Source organism: Triturus cristatus, chromosome 2_2, assembly GCF_964204655.1.
Source record: "Triturus cristatus chromosome 2_2, aTriCri1.1, whole genome shotgun sequence".
Lineage (NCBI taxonomy): Eukaryota > Metazoa > Chordata > Amphibia > Caudata > Salamandridae > Triturus > Triturus cristatus.
The window spans coordinates 1,114,691,731-1,114,711,582 of record NC_140582.1 but is presented as its reverse complement, the minus strand read 5'-3'; positions in this window follow the sequence as shown (position 1 = coordinate 1,114,711,582).

The following is a 19,852-nucleotide window of genomic DNA, read 5'->3' as shown; positions in this document are numbered from 1 at the left end:
GGGTCGAACTTACACTGTTGGGGTGGGGGTACGCTCCGTACGTCCGCGGGTGGGGGTACGGGTCGTACTGACACTGTTGGCATGGGGGGTACGCTCCTTGCATACGCGGGTGGGGGTACGGGTCGTACTTACACTGTTGGGCTGGGGGGTACGCTCCTTGCATTCGCGGGTGGGGGTACGGGTCGAACTTACACTGTTGGGGTGGGGGTACGCTCCGTACGTCCGCGGGTGGGGGTACGGGTCGTACTGACACTGTTGGCATGGGGGGTATGCTCCTTGCATACGCGGGTGGGGGTACGGGTCGTACTTACACTGTTGGGCTGGGGGGTACGCTCGTTGCATTCGCGGGTGGGGGTATGGGTCGAACTTACACTGTTGGGGTGGGGGTACGCTCCGTACGTCCGCGGGTGGGGGTACGGGTCATACTAACACTGTTGGCATGGGGGGTACGCTCCTTGCATACGCGGGTGAGGGTTCGCGTCGTACTTGCACTGTTGGCATGGGGGGTAAGCTCCATGCATACGCGGGTGGGGGTACGGGTCGTACTTGCACTGTTGGGCTGGGGGGTACGCTCCTTGCATTCGCGGGTGGGGGTACGGGTCGAACTTACACTGTTGGGGTGGGGGTACGCTCCGTACGTCCGTGGGTGGGGGTACGGGTCGTACTTGCACTGTTGGCATGGGGGGTACGCTCCATGAATACGCGGGTGGGGGTACGGGTCGTACTTGCACTGTTGGGCTGGGGGGTACGCTCCTTGCATTCGCGGGTGGGGGTACGGGTCGAACTTACACTGTTGGGGTGGGGGTACGCTCCGTACGTCCGCGGGTGGGGGTACGGGTCGTACTAACACTGTTGGCATGGGGGTACGCTCCTTGCATACGCGGGTGGGGGTACGGGTCGTACTTACACTGTTGGGCTGGGGGGTGCGCTCCTTGCATACGCGGGTGAGGGTTCGCGTCGTACTTGCACTGTTGGCATGGGGGGTACGCTCCATGCATACGCGGGTGGGGGTACGGGTCGTACTTGCACTGTTGGGCTGGGGGGTACGCTCCTTGCATACGGGGTGTGGGTAGGGTCCGTACATATCCGTCCCCACGCTATGTGATGTTTGTGCGGCCCGTACCCAGGCCTTTGCCACGTGGGTGCGATCCGTCCCGCCATTGTTGGGGTGACGTGTGTGGGCGTGGTCCGACTCGTACCCACGCTCTTCAGGCGTGGGTACGGGACGTACCTGTCTGGTTGTGTTGCCGGTTCGCGTGGTGACGGACTTCCGTTGTGGCGGGCGCTGGCTTATCAGGACACGCCCCCACCCCCTCGTGGTGACCAGGGCATGGGAGTCAGGTATGTCCAGGCCATGTGTGGTGTGTGACTTATGTGGTTGTTTTGTGGCCTGCCCTGGTCGTGCCACCCCCACCCCACCCCACTTTCCCCCCTCTCTTAGTTATTCTGACCTTCTGCGGCGTCTGCGTCGTAACCTGTAGAGGAGGTGTACTGCTATGAGGGCAGGGATGACTCGTAGGTTCGGGTCCATGTCTGTCCGTCGCGTACTGGTACTCCTTGCTCGCGTCGTCCTGTCGCGTACGGGTCCTCCTTGATCGCGTCGTCCTGTCGCGTACGGGTCCTCCTTGGTGGCGTCGTCCTGTGTGTCCGTCACGTACTGGTCCTCCTTGTTCGCGTCGTCGTCTGTCCGTCGCGTACTGGTGGTCCTTGTTCGCGTCGTCCTGATTTCCCGGCAGTTTTTGGCTGCCGCAAAATATTCACCGTGCGGGGTGACGTCGGTGCGAATCGTGATTCCTGGGTCGTGAATGGCTGGCTGCGAGCGTCCCGACGTCAGGTCGGCGCTTTCCCGGATCGCATTGGTAGGTGTTTTTTTGTTCGGTCGGGCTTTTTTACGATTCGTACGGTAATGGTGTACCCGTGCGAATCGTAATTCCTTGTTTGTGAAAATTGACGATCGGGTACGCGTCGGGCGGAGATTGTGCTCCGTCCGACGGTTCGTACCCGGTTTTTGCAGGATCGTGATCGGCACCAAAGTATTAGGTCTGCTTATGTGTCGGGGAGTGCCGATTCCGGTAAACTCTGCTAAAAGAGCACGGAGTGGGCAAAACTTTGCAAGCTCCGCCGGTGGAGCGAAGTTCACCACCCACCCCTACCCAATACCACACTCTTCTTGTGTGTTTGAAAAAAGTCAAGTAATGAGTAAGTGCAGAGAAGCAATTGGTGAATTATTTTGACCTGAGCCAAGACCAGGCTCTTCAGTTAGGTTCACACTGATGTTTGTCTTTTCCAGCGCAGCACATTTCTAGTGTGAGTAATCAACAACTTATAATCATTGCTGGCTGGTTTCAAATAATAACGTGCTCCTGTGCACCGTCACAAGTAGTCATCAAATAGAATAGCACTTCAAGCGCTACATAACCATTATAGATACCATGTATAAAAGCATGCGCTCCCTGCGCTGTTGTCAATTGTTTGAAAACTGAAAATAAAATTGAAAGCTGGAAACGCAGTCCATGCACGTGCTCATATTTCCTTAGTCTAGTTTCAATAAACACGCTCCATGCACTTTTTGTCAATGTACAAGGGATCTCAACAGCGCTCATTGAGCAAATACTCACAGTTCTGTGATGAATGTCTGCCAGATAACGCTCTCCTAGCGCTTTTACCAATGCAGTCGGGAGGCAACTGCATGCAGCACAGGAACAACACTGAAAAGTGGCCTCCAGTAGGGGAAAGAGCACAATTCAAAGATGAGCACTAATAAGGGAAACACCTTTGCTTCCCAGGACAACAGGATTCATGACTTCCTTAGTTCAAATTGGGAGACGAAGCAGCACTGGGTCAGTGAACGCAGGTTAAATATGAGTTCCAGCATGCCATGACCTGGGAGTCCATCAAATTCTGCCACAACCTTGCAGAAGTGTAGCAAAGCCAGCGAGTGCACTGCTGACCTAGTAGCGATTCCAGATGTGAGTGCTCCATGCACATGGCCACAGAAAAGGTCACCTACCATTTAGCGGATACATCAAGGAGAAAAACAAATGTCAGGAAAAAGCCACTGTCACCACAAGCACACCATGCATACCATTCACTACACTACGATGGAGGGATCGAACAGGGTAGCTGGTGGGTCATGAGCCCAGAACATGACAACTACCCCCAACTGAAAGCCTGGAGCCAGGCTGGGAAGAAGTCTGCCAGGAGTGGAGATTGAGGTGTTGATCTGGAAGAATTGCTTTTCTGTTTTGCTGTGCTGCCTGCTGCCTGCTGATCTCTGCCTTGCTGAGGATAAGGACTAGACCCATCGCACTTGAAGAGTGACCCTAAGGGCTTGCTGGCTTGCTGGCTTGCTCCCTGTTCTGAAGTCTCAGGGACATCAAAGACTTCCTTCAGCCCTACAACAACACCTGGACTCTGCCATATGTGAATCCTGACCTGAAAACTGGTGCCAATCCAGTCATGGGAAAGGTGTTGCTGATCCATCAAACCCAATGATTTAATGATTTTGCAGCACAGAAGGAGGGGGACTCCGTCTGTCCAAATAAACCACCCACTGGTAGGAACCCTACATGGGGGGGGAGGCAATGTGGCCTTGTAGAAAGTAGTCCCCAGGGGCAGGTCATGGACCATGCCATGATCTCCTTCTTCTGGGCGATTGACTCAGAGGGTGAGCGGGTTGTCCCTGAAGGTGGGAGTCATCAATCCCACCAGGTGGGAGTGAATGGGCTCCCAATCACTGCTTTGAGGGCTAGCAGGTCCATGGTTGTGGAAGAGCTGGTCTCCCCAGAGCAGTACACTGACCAGGTGTGCAGGGTGACTCCAGCCAATAGGCAGGACATTTTCTGCCCTGTGACCCTGGTGTCCTTAGAGTGGGGTGGAGAGGTAACCCAGAGAAAGGTCATGGTTAGTGCCCAGATGCTCATTGACAGTATTCGGGGAAAGGTTGCCCACAGTGTCAGGAGAACTGGGAGGGGCGGCTGACACAGGCACCCTGACAGTTCAGTTTTCTAAGGGTACCAATCCCAAAAGGAGTGTACAGAACCCCAGATAGAGGGATATGGGGAGGAAGGACTTACCCCTGACTCCAGTCCAACCCCAGTGTACAGACCCTAGGGTGGAGGACCAGTTGCAGGATACCACTCCATAACTGGTGAGAAGTGGAGTGGGCAAAGGGTTCAAGACACCTTGGGCTACTGCCTCCCACTTTGAGAAACCACAGAGGACAGAGACCTCTAGATGGCCTGGGGGCTGGCTCTTGACACTGACAGCTGTCAGTAAACTCTGTTGGTTGCTTTCCTTGTGGACAGAGTTTTCTTTTGGTTGGGTGTAAAAGCAAGACCCAAGGGGTGGAATCGGCCACATACCTTTTTTTGGCCAAGGTGGTACTATCTGCCTACTGGGATGCCTCTGTCAGCAGATTAAAGTCATTGCTGCACAGATGGGGTCCACAGCTGAGGAGAAGAGTTCCCTATGGCTCAGTTCAGTTGCCACAGAGAACATAGACAGAGGGATCCAATGTGGTAGGCCATTGTCCATCAAGGTATTGATTAGTTTACCCTGGTTTTAGGCTGGAAAGGGGTTTATTTTAGAAAATTTCCCTCTCTGAGGGTTCACACCAAACTTTATGCCTTCCTTTTTCTCTTTTTCTGACCTTCTGTTTGTTGGCTTTAGGACTCTGAGAACTTTACCACTGCTAACCAGTGCTAAAGTACATATGATTTCTCCTTTAAACAAGTTACATTGGTGTATACAAAATTGACATATTTGGTTTACTGGTAAGTCCCTTCTAAAGTTGTAAACAATATACCCAGGGCCTGTAACTTAACCGCTACTAGTACGCCTGCTGCACAGAATGTGCCACCCACAAACGTAGCCTTCCAAACCTATCTCAAGCCTGATATTGCAGGTCCTGTGTGTGCAGTTCATTACCACTTAGACTTGCCATTTGAAATTTTTGCCAAGCCTTAAACTCCCCTTTCATCACACATAAGTCACCCCTAAGGTATGCCCTAGGTAGGCCTTAGATCAGGGTGCTGTGTAACTAAAATGTAGAACATGTACTTTTACATTTTACATGTCCTGGTAGTGACAAACACCCACATTTATTTTTCACTACCATGAGGCCTATTCCTCTAATAGGTTATCATTGGGAATTCCTAAATACACTTTTAAGCTGTCATTCCTGATTAGAAAATAGTCACTGCATCATGTTTTATATCTTTGGAACGGTAATGATTAATCCTCTTTAATGGTAAAGTTGTATTTAACATTACTTTTTTAGAAGTGCCACTTTTAAAAGTGGGCAGATCTCAGCTCTTACTGCTCTCTGTGCCTGCAGCGTGTCTCCGATACACTTCTGGGGTGGATGATAGCTACACTTTGCGCATTCTCTGTAGACAGCTACATACAAAGGAAGGGTAAGTGACAGAGAACTCATCTGCATGCATCTTCATTCTGATAGCTCATCCTGGTCAGGAGGATAGGTGGAGCTGACACTTACACCTGCATAGGCATTGCCCTGTTTCCATAAAAAAGGGCTGAATATCCCCTACTGATAGTCTGGAGCTAAGGTTGGGAAGAAAGGGCCCATATGCACTTCAAAGTCCCTTCTTTCAAGCCACTCCCACTTCAAAAGTACAACTGGGTATAGCTACTGGGGCTCTGACCCTACCAAGACAGTACACTACAGGACCTTTGAAAGAACTGCTAGGAGTAAAGACTGCTGTGCTACAAGATTTGCCGCTGTCCTTGACTGCTGCTCTGGAAGACCTGCTATTATGCTTAGCTGTGCTGCCCTTCTGCCTGCTGAACTCTGCCCTATTGAGGACAAGGAGTGGACCCATCTCACTTGAACCCAGAGTGATTCTAAGGGCTTTCTAACTTGCCCCCTTTTCTGAAGTCTCAGGGCCATAAAAGACTTCATTCAACCTCGCAACATCACCTGGACTCAGCCATCTGTGAGTCCTGCCCTACAAAATGGTGCCAATCGTGTCCTATATCCCTGAAAGGTGATTTCTGCTGTGCTGATCCATCAAAACTGACGCATTGCCCTCCAACTCCGACGCTCTTGATGCTTGACAACACCGTTTCAAGGGATTGCAGGACTTGATGACTACAAACTGCTCGGCTTGACGACAATGTATTGCCGGCATCATAAAGGGGTTCACTTACCAAGCCTTTATCGATTAGTCGGATCACAATTGATACATCGACAGCATCCACGGGGTCGACAACAACACCTTGCCTCCTCTGCTGCTCACTTTGAGTCTTCGACATTGATACTTCCTCCACCCAAGGTACTTTTTCACCGGGACCTGTAGCTGGTCTGCCCTCCATCATGGTTGGCCTGGACTTTGGATTCACACCGGTCTAGCACAACCAGATGTCCCCAATTGGTGCTTTTTAACTCTAGGAACTATAATTTGATTTCATCTTTAAAAATTCATAACTCCAGTTCTCCACACTGGATTTTTGTCGTTTTGGTCTTGCTTTACTCATAAAACGAATTTATTTTTCTAACCCTGTGTGGAGTATTTTTGTAGTGTTTTCATTGTGTTTCTGTGTGTGTGTTGCACAAATACTTTACACATTGCCTCTTTAGATAAGCCTGACTGCTCTGTGCCAATCTACCAGAGAATCAGCACAGGTTATCCTTTATTGTGTATCTTGCTTACCCTGACTAGAGTAGTGGTTCCTGCTTGTAGAGGGGGCATACTCTGACATCCAGAAACCCCATTTCTAACAAGAACCAATTACATTAATTATTTATAGGCATGGGGAGATGAAGTGACTTGCCCAGAATCACAGGAAGTGGAACCAATGCTTAGACGTGAACCTGTTTCCTTAGCACCAAAGCCCAGGCTTTAAGGACACATCCTCGGTGGAGGGAGGGGGCTGGAAGAATCCACTTGAAAGCTCTGCTCGTTGTGGCATCCAGTTTTCCTCTGGCTCGTGCTGAGCCAGTGGAAAACTTCAGTCTCGAGATTTCAGTGGCTCCCCCACCCCCAGTATATTGACTGATAATTATCTAATATTTATAAGGAAGGTGATATTTTTGGGTAAAGCATTGCATGAATTGAAAACTGTTATATGAGTCCATGCTGTGACTGCTGGTACCCTTGTTAGATCTTGATAGTGTAACATTGCCCTGTACAAGCCCTTGTGCGCTTCAGCTACTTGTATGTATGTAACAGGTAACACAAAAACGTGATTTTAAAGTTGATTCTTGCACCTGTCTAAGTTGTGGCGGTATCTAAGGCGCCTGTTCCATAAATGTCCATGCTAGTCTGATTAACCATGAATATAAATCTGTAAAATGTGGCCCAACTTGGCGCACCTGCTTGGGCTAAAAAGAGTGAGGCCTTTGAGGTTATCTTTGCAAGAATGAGTTATGAGGATCCTCCTTGGAGTTGTTTTTTTTTTTAGCTGTGATATTAATAATAATATATGTATTTTACCCTTCACATATAGTACGGAAAATTGCTATATTTTACTGATGGCAGTTTCTTATATAAAGAAAATATTTTCAAAAATGCTGCGCTTAAAATATCAGTCGAAGTTTGTGGTACAAAAAATAACCTAAGCAATTTTCTAATTTGTATTCCTTTATTCGATTCACATCACAGACAGCTCCATGTGTTATATAGTTGCTGACTTTTAAAGATCCCTTTAACCAAATGCCTAATTTGCACATCTTTTGAAAACAAAACTTTAAAATTGGCCCGCAAAGGACAGGAAATGGCGCTAAAAAGTTCATCCTTGAGTGATGTCACACGAAATATGAGTGAGGGCATACCCTTAAATGACAAATGCCAGCGTGCTTAATTAAATGCCACCCGTCTGCCACTGAGAGGAAATTGCTTGGAAAATGATACACTAATACTGACCGCTACTTTAAATCACCTCCAATTCATATGGACGACTGATAACCAGTATCAGTCGAGGGGTTATTGTGCGTGATCCTTCTTCTGCTAATTTGTATTTTTAATCTGCTAAAATACTGGAATCCCTCACACCGCGTGGCCTGTCTTCTCCTTGCTGCAGGGCCAGTGCTTCAGGTGAGCTTCGCATAGCTCTATGGAATGCACTAAAAGCAATCCAGGATGACCTTGTAAGGCAGATAATGAAATGTCGACAAATATTAAAAATGTCACCATAATTACGAGCATGCTAACATACTGTAATGAGTCATTAAAAGTAACTGTGATAACTCAATCCTTTAATACATCAATGTTAAGGACATTGGTAAAAAGCGAAAAACATTATTAAATAGATGGAGTATATTTGCAGTTTTTTTAAGTAGGAGAAATAAACATCTGTAAATAACTAGAACTCTCATTGGCTTCTCAAACTGAGATGAAATACATAGGGGCATATTTAAAAGCCCCTATCGCCAGGGGAACGTCACTTTTTGCGATGGTCCTGTGGCGCTAGGTGCCTCACGCCGCATTGTAAATAAGGCCCCCTTTCAGCGTATGCTTAGTATGAAAGGGAAGGGCAGTGGGTGTTCCACCACAACACCCATTGATTTTGACGCTGCCCCATATTTACAAGGGCAGCGTAAATAGGAGGCAGCGACAAAATTAAGACCAGGGAAAACCTGATCTTAACTTAGCGAAGCAAGGAGAAATGCTTTATTTCATCTCGTTTTTGCTTTTTCCATGTGTGTTGCCTTGTGCAGCACACATGGAAAAAGCAAAAAGCCTTGGCTTGTTTATGTTCAGGAAGGTGACCCTTCCTGCACATAATCAATGTTAAAAAAAAAACCATTCTAACAAAATGGCATTTCAAGATTGTTTATGTACAGGAAGGAGAAGCTTCCTGTAAAAATGTAAGTCCGTTTTTATATAGCGCAGCTACTCACCCTTACGGGTCTCAAGGTGCTGGGGGGCATAGTGGAAATTAAGTGAGCTATTGCCCAGAGTCACACGGTGCTGAGCTGCCGCTGGAGCCGTGGATCGAACCGTGAACCTTGTGCTCCGAAGTCAGCTGCCCTGGCCGCTGCACCACACCACTCCACTTCCTGTACATAAACAATCTTCCCCTGCACGCAGAGTGGTGCAAGGGTGCCTGCGTAGGCACTACACTGCTAAGTGTAGCGCCAGCGCAGGAGGAAAGGTTGGGCTGCACCATATTCTTGTAAATATGGTGCAGATCTGCATTTCTGAAGTGGCGGAGCATGTCGTTAAGCCAAGGAGGCTAACGACATACTCTGCCACTTCTGTTGTAAATATCCCCCAGAGTTTATGAACTGTTGAAAATTTCACGGGGGGGGGGGAAAGAAAAAATCAAATACATGTATTTTCAAGCGCACTCTTATTTCTCCTTGTCATAATCCTGACTACTGTTTGTTGGACCTGACCCTTTTTGCAGGGTCATCCCCAAACGTTTTACCTTCTTCCTACTATATTTCTGACCTTCTTTTTGCTACTTTTTGTACTGCTGGCACTTTTACACTGCTAAACAGTGCTAAAGTGCATGTGCTCCCTCCTCTAAAACATGGTATGATTGGTTTATACCTGTTTGGCATATTACATTTACTTGTAAATCACTTGCATAGTGATATACCATACATCCAGGGCTTTTAAATAAAATGCTACTAGAGGGCCCATAGCACTGTGTAAAAAGGAGGCGAGGTCAACGTGATGACTTTAGGATAATGTTTATTAAGAAGTACAGGAGACAGAGACCCCATCCACAGATGGAGCAAAAACGCAAGCAACTGCTCCTAACCAGGTCTTCCTTTCTTCTCCCCACCTCGAGCTTGGATGCCACATGACGCATCACTCCTAGGTTACAGAACCAGCTCTCCAGGTCGTTCTATAACCTAGGATACCACATCACCTCCCCATTTATAATTAACAAAACAAATAATAAAATAAGTCTAGCATTTTACAGCATAACCTCAAAAGAAAAGCTAAAAGAACAGGAAGCAACAAAACAATCATCATAAAAATTACACTTACACAAAGTCATGAAAGCAAATAGGGCTTCTCTTTGTCCGTTGGGGTGGGGGTTTAATTTCCTCAGGTGCCATTCTCTCTAAAGAGGTAAGATCCAATACCAACTTGAAACTGCATTTTGATATCCTATTGAGATTCCAAATCCTATTATCATCAGTTTTCACTGAATTCTTGAACAATTTCCTTACTCTACAAGGTATACTGAATTTGCAACCTTTTCCACCTTTTCTTGGAGATTTCATTTGTATCCAATCACCCACTTGCACTCAAGTTTCTTTAACAGCTTTCCTCTTGTCATACAACACGTTGGACTTCAATTTCTTTTCCTCTTCTTTTGCTTCCCAACCTAATAATACGCCAACCTGATCATCCCCCTTCTTCCCTTTTTTCAATGACCCAACCAGGGCTGATCTCACAACTGGGTATCCTCCCTTTAAACAAGCCAAAATGTGACACACCTGTTAGAATGTGGAGTCAGTCTGCAGTCTCCTATTTTCTTTCCCAAACTGTCAACCCAGCTGGCTTTGCACATGAGTGATAACTGCATAGTTTCTTTCTACACCCTAACAAGACGTTCTACAACGCCATTGTATCCTGGATGATAAAGCGCAGCTTTCTTGTGTTTCACACCTCTTTCTCTGAGAAACTCTTTCACCACAGCCGAAGTAAACTGAACCCCATTATCAGTGAGGACACTGGAAGGGTATCCCTCTCTCTCAAAAAGTCCCTCTAAGAAATTGATGACATCTCTAGACTCAATGGAACTGACCACTTTAATCTCTGGCCACTATGAAAACATGTTTAAACATACCATTACATACATAGCTTGAGAATTAACTTTCACCGTACCGAGTATATGTAACACACTGTCCACTCACGGACCAGTAGCTCTTTCTCTAACCACCATCGGCTGCGTCCTGCATTTTAAGACCTTGTCACTGCATGCACACTCCAAACATTCTCTAACTTCTCTTTCTATCATCAAATCCATCGAGGGCCACCAAAAACATTCTCTGACCCTTTCCTTGGTTTTCTATATGCCTTATGACTAGCATGAGCATTTTTTACCAAACTAGTTCTTAAATCTACAGGAGGAACAAGATTGCTTCCTCTCATAATTATTCCATCAACAACAGAAAGCTCATAGCGAACTTCCCAGAATCCTTGCATATCTTTCCCACACTTATTTTTGACCAATCATCCTCCTAACACCATTTTTGCTACACTTTGTAAACGAACATCGCTTTCCAACATTCTCTTCCATTCACTTTCCTGTATGACAACACAAACATTTATATCTTCATCAAAGTCTTCACCAGAAAAGCTCTCCTCTAATAGCAATTCGTTATCCTCTGACTCAACAGACAGTCTTGAAAGACAGTCTGCCTGCAGGTTACTTGCATCTGGAACGTAGGTTATTTCAAATTCAAACTCCTAAGAGCAATCACCCATCTGCGAATGTGATTGGAAATCTGATCAACACCTTTTTTTGTAAAGATCTCGTTTAGTGGCTTATGGTCCGTCTATATATCAAATTTATGCCCCCAGAGAAATGTTCTTAGCTTTCTGATGGCCCAATAGACCGCTAGGGCCTCTCTCTCAATGACTGAGTAGTTAACCTCAGCACCCCTCAGCCCATGTGAGATAAATGTAATCGTTCTATACACATCCTCAGATCTCTGCAACAATACTGCCCCCAAACCTTTTGAGCTTGCGTCAGTGATGACAAGCAACAACATCATCTTCTACGTCGAAACTCCCAAGGTTTGAAGCATTCTCCAAGCCAGACTTTACATCATTAAATTCTGCTTCACAAATGTCAGATCGTACACATTCTGTATTCTTCTTCAATAAGGATATTAAGGCCACAGCTTTTGTTCTGCAAATCTGGGGGCAAACTTATTATAGAACTCAGCCACCCCCAAAAATTTTACTAATTTGTCTTTGCAGCGTTTATAGTGTCTACTAACAATTTCTTAGGCTTGATTCCAGAGCCTGTGATTAGATGTCCTAAGTATTCTATTTTGTGGACACCAAAATTGCATTTTCTTTGTTTGAGAGTCAGACCACACTTTGACAGTTATGTTCTAGAACAGTTGAACCTGCCACCAGTATCTCATCCTAATTGATTTTCACTCCTACCACATCCTTCAATATTTTCTCCATTGCCCTTTGAAAGACAGAGGCAGCTGACATGAGCCCAAATAGCATTTTTAGGAATTTAAAAGTACCAAAAGGTGTGGTGCAAGTAGTTAAATTTTGAGATTTCTCAGTGAGCTTAATTTGATGATATCCTGACCTGAGATCTAAGGATGAAAAATATTTTGCACCATCCAACTTGCTCAGCATTTCGCAAATGTTGGGTAGAGGGTAGTGATCCACCACAACAGCCTTGCTAAGCTTCCTCTAATCCACACATAAGCAAGCTTCACCATTGGCCTTACGAGCCATTACGACTGGGGAAACCCATTGTGAGGCTTCCACTTCCTCAGTGATGCTATTTGCAAACAGTTTATCTAACTCTAGTTTCATGCTGTTCCTAATTGCCATGGGAACATTTCTAACTTTGGCTGCCTTCACGCAAGCATTTTGCCTTTAGCATGACTTCATGAACAGAATTCTTTAAACACCCCAGTTCATTTTTACAATTCTCTGAGAACTCTTCAAGAAGATCATCACAATCAACTTGAACACACCTGACAGTGGATCTATCTCTCAAGAAAACCATGGGATTGGCATTTGGATCAAGGAAAACAAATAGATCACGTTGGTGTACCCAACTTATTAGCAAGTCTCCTTTTACATAAACATAAATTTTACCTGAATGATCTGATCCTTAAATTCTATTGAACCCCAAAAATAACCAACCAATTTTATTGGCCCCCCTCTATAACCTTTTGGCTTCATGTCTTGTTTTAAATGTTTTACTTCATGCTTGAGTTTTTCTTCATAATATGCTAGGGGTATCAAAGGTACGATTTGATCCTGAGTCAAACAACATTACAACACTGACCTTTCACTAGCACAGATTCCAGAGGTCCATCTACTTTCTCTAAGCAGTTCTGCAAAATAACCAATTCTTCTACCATTTTATCATCACAGTCTACTTCTCAGATTTATTTGGTAGTAGACCTACAACATTTTGACACATGGCCCCTTTCCCCACAATTTTAACATATGGCTTCCAGCCAGGACAAAACTTATTGTGGGCCAAGTGACCAGCATCTCCACACTGATAACATTTGCAGACAAACATTTTGTTTGTTGGTTTGCTTTTTACATCATACTTGGTGTTGCTTTGAGTTTTTACCTGTCCTTATCTTTCTCCATTACAACTTTAACACATGCATCATTACCCTGGTTTGCCAACAAGGTATCTTTCCGAATGACTTCTACACATGCCTTTGAATGTTCTAGTGTCTTTGCTACCATCAATACCTCATGTAGGGAAGGGCTGTTGTTCTCCCACATAGTCTGTTTAGGTTTTTCTAAATTGCTCCCAGCATGAACTGATCCCTTAGGTGTTCATCGATTGAGCCACCAAAGTTACATGTTGATGCCAGTTTATGTAACACAGTAATATACTGTTCCACAGTTTCATTTTGGTGTTGCATTCTCTTGCCAAAATGATACTGCTCAAGAACAGTGCTCAAGTTTGGAAGATAACGTAGGTCAAGTTTCGTTATAGCAATCTCGTATTCATTTAAGTCTTCTACTCCATCACCAGACAATTCCAGAAGGTGTTCAAAGACTTCTTGCCCCTCGGACCCAAGACAAATATATAACAACAAAGTTTTCCTCTTTGCACTTAGAAAGACACCATACACCTTGGCTTATGAACAAAAACCTTTCTCCTGGAGAGTTTAGAAAAAATGAAGGCATAGGGACGTTTTGCATAGTGGTTAGATGATAAGTTAACACAGGTGTTGAAAGATAAGGCTACAGTAGGGTAACACTTAGTAATTAGTCAAAGTTAATATTTAATTAGCATCATATAAGGGACTTCTAATTTCTTAACTTTCAAAATAACCAAAAGAAGTGAGATGATAAAAAGAAAAATGATAATATACTATCTTTTTGAAAAAATAATGCTCACAATACTGTCAAAGCAGTTCCGAAGAATCAATTAACTTGTGGTGTGCGTGTCACCAATAATGGAAGAATCAGAATTGAGGTGAAGGTGTGCATGTCACCATGACACGCTGCTTTGCTAGTGATGAATACAGGCCCCAGCTAGGCCTGCAGAATACAAGGGTTCGCTCTCCTGTAACAAAAGTTAGAAGGAAGTTGGCACGGAAGCTGCAAATACAAAGACAAAGTTTATTAACCCTTAAGGGTGGTCCTACAACCTATACAACACTCTTCAGTATTGCACAGAGTAGCACAAAGAACTTGCGTACGCGGTCCCCTTTTATACACAACAGAGGGGCTCATAAGTGGGTGGATACAACATGAAGCGAAGAAGATTACCTTTTATGGACATTTTCGATACAGAACCAATATGTGGGCGGAGTAAGCAATATCCTGAGCCCGCGAAAACATGGTCAAGCAAGGACTAACTGATAACAGATGTGGTCAAGTCTGGGCATGCGCCAGAAGGACAAAAGAGCTATTTATAGACTGTTACTAGGCAGATTAAAGAGCAACTAGCGAGAAGGAAGGACTCTTCTCGTGCACAGCACGTGGAGACATGACAATACAAAATGGAGTCCAGACATTAGTCAACGTAAGACAACAAACATTTTCTAAGGAAGGAGAGTTAATGTCTTTAGTGAATGCTTAATCATATCGCTGTTTTAGTTTTCAACAGACGACCCTTTCAGCATTTACTGAAGACATTCGGCCTATTAGGATAATCATCAAATATGTCAATATTCATCATCTCTTCCACTTCTTTGGTTAAATGTTTCTGATGGGTGACATTGGCGATAGCTTTCTTATCAGGAATACAAAATGACACACATAAAGAACAGAGTAAAGGACCGCATTGGACACAGATGCAACAGGAAAACAAAACTGCTACAATAATACAGAGACCAGTTAAAACCTTCCATCCCCATGTAGTGATCAATGCCCAAAACCATCCAGAAAAGGCCCAAGTGCCATTTTCTGTATGGATCTCAGCCGCAATTTTATGCAATTTATTGATAGCATCATAAACTGATGGCGTATGATCAGGAATGAACACGCAACAACTACTTCCGATAATTTTACATGCTCCACCTCTATCAGCTAACATAACATCCAATACCATACGATTCTGTAATGCAAAAATTCTAGTAATTTGTAATTCTTCCGTAAGATTCCCAAGAGCAGCAGCGGTTTGATTCGTTACAGCCTCTACGACTCTTGTCAATCTTCGAACCTTCCTACTATTTAGGGCAGCTCCAACAAAGAAAAACAATCCTAAGTTAAAATCAATATACTGTTGCAAACTCGTATCAGTTTGATAAACATCATCAATAGATAGAGTGCGTTTATACCTATTTACATTACATTGTTCAGCAGCTTCAAATCTTTATGATAGGATGCAGGTGCTAAGAATACAGGAGGTAATAAAAACGCTACATAACATACTCCAGTCCAGCCGGCCGGTAAGCGGTAATAACCCTTATTCCCACATACAAAGTATGTATTATGGGAGGCTAAGAAAGTACTATTATTTAACCCATCTATATTCAAAATAATAATACAATCACTAACACCAACAGGAATATGACCCACACTCTGGACACACAGGTCCGCTTGAGCTTGTGCCACTTGAATCACAAAGCGCTCTTGTCCTGTAGTGTCTCTGGTGTTCGTGAAGATGTAGGGAATCGATTCATTGTCTGGTCGATATTCTTCCCATTCCCATATTGTTCCATTCGCTTGTGGATAGCCATCTCTATCTTGATGACATTCCCTATTAAGTCTGAAAAGTAATCGTCCCATTGTAGGTTTCCGTGTGGCAAAAAGCAAAGTATACCATGCTCTACAAGAGCCATTATGAGAAAAAGGAAGAGGTATGAATGGCGTTCCTCCTTTCTTCTGATGAGCTGGCATCATACCACATATCCAACAGTTCGTAGCATTCGTAGCAACGTGGGTATGATGCAACATCTGGATGAAAGTGTTATTCAAATAAGACTGACGATGCTTCAATTCTTGATACGGAAGTGTATAAAAGTAGTGCTCCTCAGGCACTGGGGTAGTCAAAACAAGCAACTCCCGGGCAGGAGTCACATCCTCAACAAACCATGTAGCTATACCAATAATGGCTACAGTAATAATAAAACCTGTTGCACAAAGAATCTTCTTGTTTTCCATCTTGCAGTAAAAAGTCAATATTTTCCTGAAACTAAAAGGTTGTCAGAACTCTTCCCCTGAGGCAGCGGTTGATTTCTTCACCAACGGGCCAAGACGGGTGTCGCTACACTAATGCAGGGCTGATCCCCCCCCCTTGCCTCATTGGCTCTCCGTTTCACTAACCTAAGGGCCGTTCTGACAATGTATCTGGATACAAAAAAAAAGGAAAATCACTTCCTCGGTCGAAGATGATATCTCCCTCCTCCGGGGATCACTTGGTCCGGAAAGAGCTCCGCAGTGTCGTTTGGTTCCACGGCGCGGCCTTTCTCCGCAGTCAGGATTTCTCGATGGTCGGTCAATACAGCAGGATCCACCAATCCAGACGTCACTTTACGACAGTGCAAGGAGTGGATCCAGTTCTTCCGATTGGAAACTCGCACAGCTGTCCTTGTTGCGAGCAGAACTTGCTCAGGGCCAACCCATATCGGTTCCAGACTGTTCGTCCTTTGGAAAGCCTTTACCATCACCAAATCACCAGGTCGGAGGTTATGGCCTTCACCTGTGGACCGATCAGGGAGCGCTTTTCGAACCTGTTGATGAATAGAAACCAAATTATCCATTAACTGTGCCAGATAATCACTCATCATTACACAAGGTACATCATACATTGACTGTGGTTTTGGTGGGCCCCAAATATTCATTGGGTGCCCAAACACAGTCTCATAGGGTGTGAGACCGGTCCGAGAATGCGGTATCGATCTAATTGACAATAATGCCAGCGGTAAAGCGTCTGGCCAAGTCAAAGAAGTCGAAGCTTGGATCTTAGCGATCTTAAGCTTCAAAGTACCGTTATATTTCTCAACCAATCCTGCAGACTGAGGGTGAAACACTGCCTGAAATTTCTGGGTAATTCACAGTCCTTTCAGAACATACTTGATAACGTCTGCTATAAAGTGAGGTCCGTTATCACTCCACAACAATCTACAAACACCATATTGAGGGAAAAACTCCTTCAATAGCATCTTGGCTGTAGTCATTGCAGTATTGTCTTTCGTAGGGTATGCCTCAACCCATTTGCTGAAGGCACAAACCACTACTAGAACATACTTCAGATTGTTACAGCGCTCAAGCTGAATGTAATCCATCTGCAAAACCTCAAAGGGTGCAGTAGGTGTTGCAAATCCTCCTGCTGGAGTTCGTGTACCCTTTCCTGGGTTATACCTCAGGCAAATCATGCAGGTCTGCACTACCCTCTTTGCCGTACTAGCGATCTCCGGATGCTCCCAAACTCGTGTGAGTAATTTGACAATTGCGGAAGCTCCGACATGCGCTAGTCCATGTGCCATCTGAACCATAGGTTGTACGAAAGCTGTGGGTAACTTCCATTTATCCATCTGTTTACTTCGCCAACACCCTTCATCATCTAATTCTCCATCATTGGACCATTGCTCCCGTTCCTTATCGGAAGCGGTCCTCTGTATCTCCAGCACTTCTCTCCTGGCATCGTGCCATCTTTCTGTCTGCGACTTCAAAACATACATTGCAGTAGCACCAGGCTGCATCGCAGTCTCTCGTGCCACCCGGTCTGCTAAAGCATTCCCTTCTCCAACTTTATCAACCACCTTCTTATGGGCACTGCATTTAACTATAGCAATCTTCTTTGGATATGTTAGTGCAGTCAAAAGATTGTGAACTAACTCCCCATACATTATCTGGGTTCCATGTGACGTTAGAAACCCTCTCTCCTTCCAGAGTAGGCCGAAATCGTGCGCTACTCCGAAAGCATAGCGGCTATCTGTATAAACATTCACACGCAATCCTGCACTGAGCTCACACGCTCGTGTTAATGCTATCAGTTCCGCTGCGTGAGCTGATTTCTGCGGTATGCGTGCTGTCTCCACTATTGTTTGTAATGTGGTAGGCCTGGGCGGCAAATTCCGTTCCGCTCGCGGAATTTGCGTAATTTGCGTAATTTCGCGTTCCACGGAGAACGCGAAATTGCTCAAAAGTCTGCTTTCCGCGATTTCGCAAAATTTTTTGCTTGTTCGCGTTCTCAAAATGCGTGTTCGCGAGATATTTCTCCCCTAGCACGCAAACAGCAATTGTGAACAGGAAAAAAGCATCGCGAACAAGCAATTCCGCGTGTTCGCGGAATTTCTGCGTGTTCGCGGAGATTTTTTACCGTTTCGCGGAGATTTGCGTAACGCAATTACGTAAATTCCGCCCACCCCTATAATGTGGTAATTGCATACGCTGCTGATGTCGTACCATCTGGTAGCTTCAGGCATGATCCGTCCACCCACAGTTCTCCATCTACATCTGTAAAGGGCGTATCCTGGAGATCAATACGACCCTTTGTCTGTTCCTCAGTCACAAGAATACAGTCATGTGTTTTGCGTGCTTCAGACTGATTTTCCGGAAATGGCAACAATGTGGCTGGATTTAACGTTACCCACCTCTTTAACGTAATATGAGGAGCCAAAAGCGTCAACTCATATCCCGTTAAACGGGCACTGGTCAGATGCTGCGTCTTTGTCTGATTAAGCAGGGCATCCACAGCATGGGGAACTAATACCAGCAGCTTGTGAGATAACACAATCCCCTCACTTTGGCGTATTGACACAGCTGTCGCCGCAACCGAGCGAAAACACCCTGGTAATGCTCGGGCAACAGGATCAAGTACAGCCGAAAAATATGCACACAGGCGCTGCTTGTCGCCGTGCATCTGCACTAGAACTGATAATGCACATCCATCTTTCTCATGCACATACAGTGAGAAGGGCTTCGTATAATCAGGGGTACCTAACACTGGTGCTGAACAAAGGGCTTGTCGTAATTGCTGAAAGGCAATTTCACACTCAGTGGACCAGGGAAGAGGAATCGGTGTATCTTTTGTCAAAAGTGCTAACAATGGCTTAGCTATGTGTGAGAACCCCAATATCCATTGCCTACAGAAAGAGGCCAAACCCAAGAATGCACGCACATCCTTCTGTGTGGAAGGTACTGGTGTGTCCAAAATTGCTTGAATACGATCTGGTGTAAGTGCAAGTGCACGCCCCTCCTTAGACAAAAGGTGACCCAAATAAGTCACCTTTGGTCTACAGAATTGCAATTTCTTCCTTGACACTTTGTGATTGTGAGATGCCAAAAAGGAAAGCAAGGATAACGTACACTGCTCACACAGCTCAGAAGTGTCAGCCGCCAACAAGATGTCATCGACATATTGTATGAGTGCGACACCCTCAGGCAGAACAAAAAAATCCAACTGCCTTTTCAACGCTTGACTGTAAATACTAGGGCTCTCTGTATAACCCTGAGGGACTCTGCAAAATCTATAAGACCTATTATTCAAAGTGAAGCCGAAAAGATATCGGCTATCAGGATGAATAGGAATCGAAAAGAAAGCATTTTTCAAATCAATGACTGAAAACATAGTCGCCGTTGGCGGGACCAAAGTGAGTAACGTCGTGATATCAGAAACCACTGGATACTGAGGTATCACTATCTTATTCACCTCTCTTAAGTCAATGATAAAACGATAAACCCTGGTGTCAGTATCTTTCTTCAAAATGGGTAAAATAGGACTGTTGCAAACATTATAG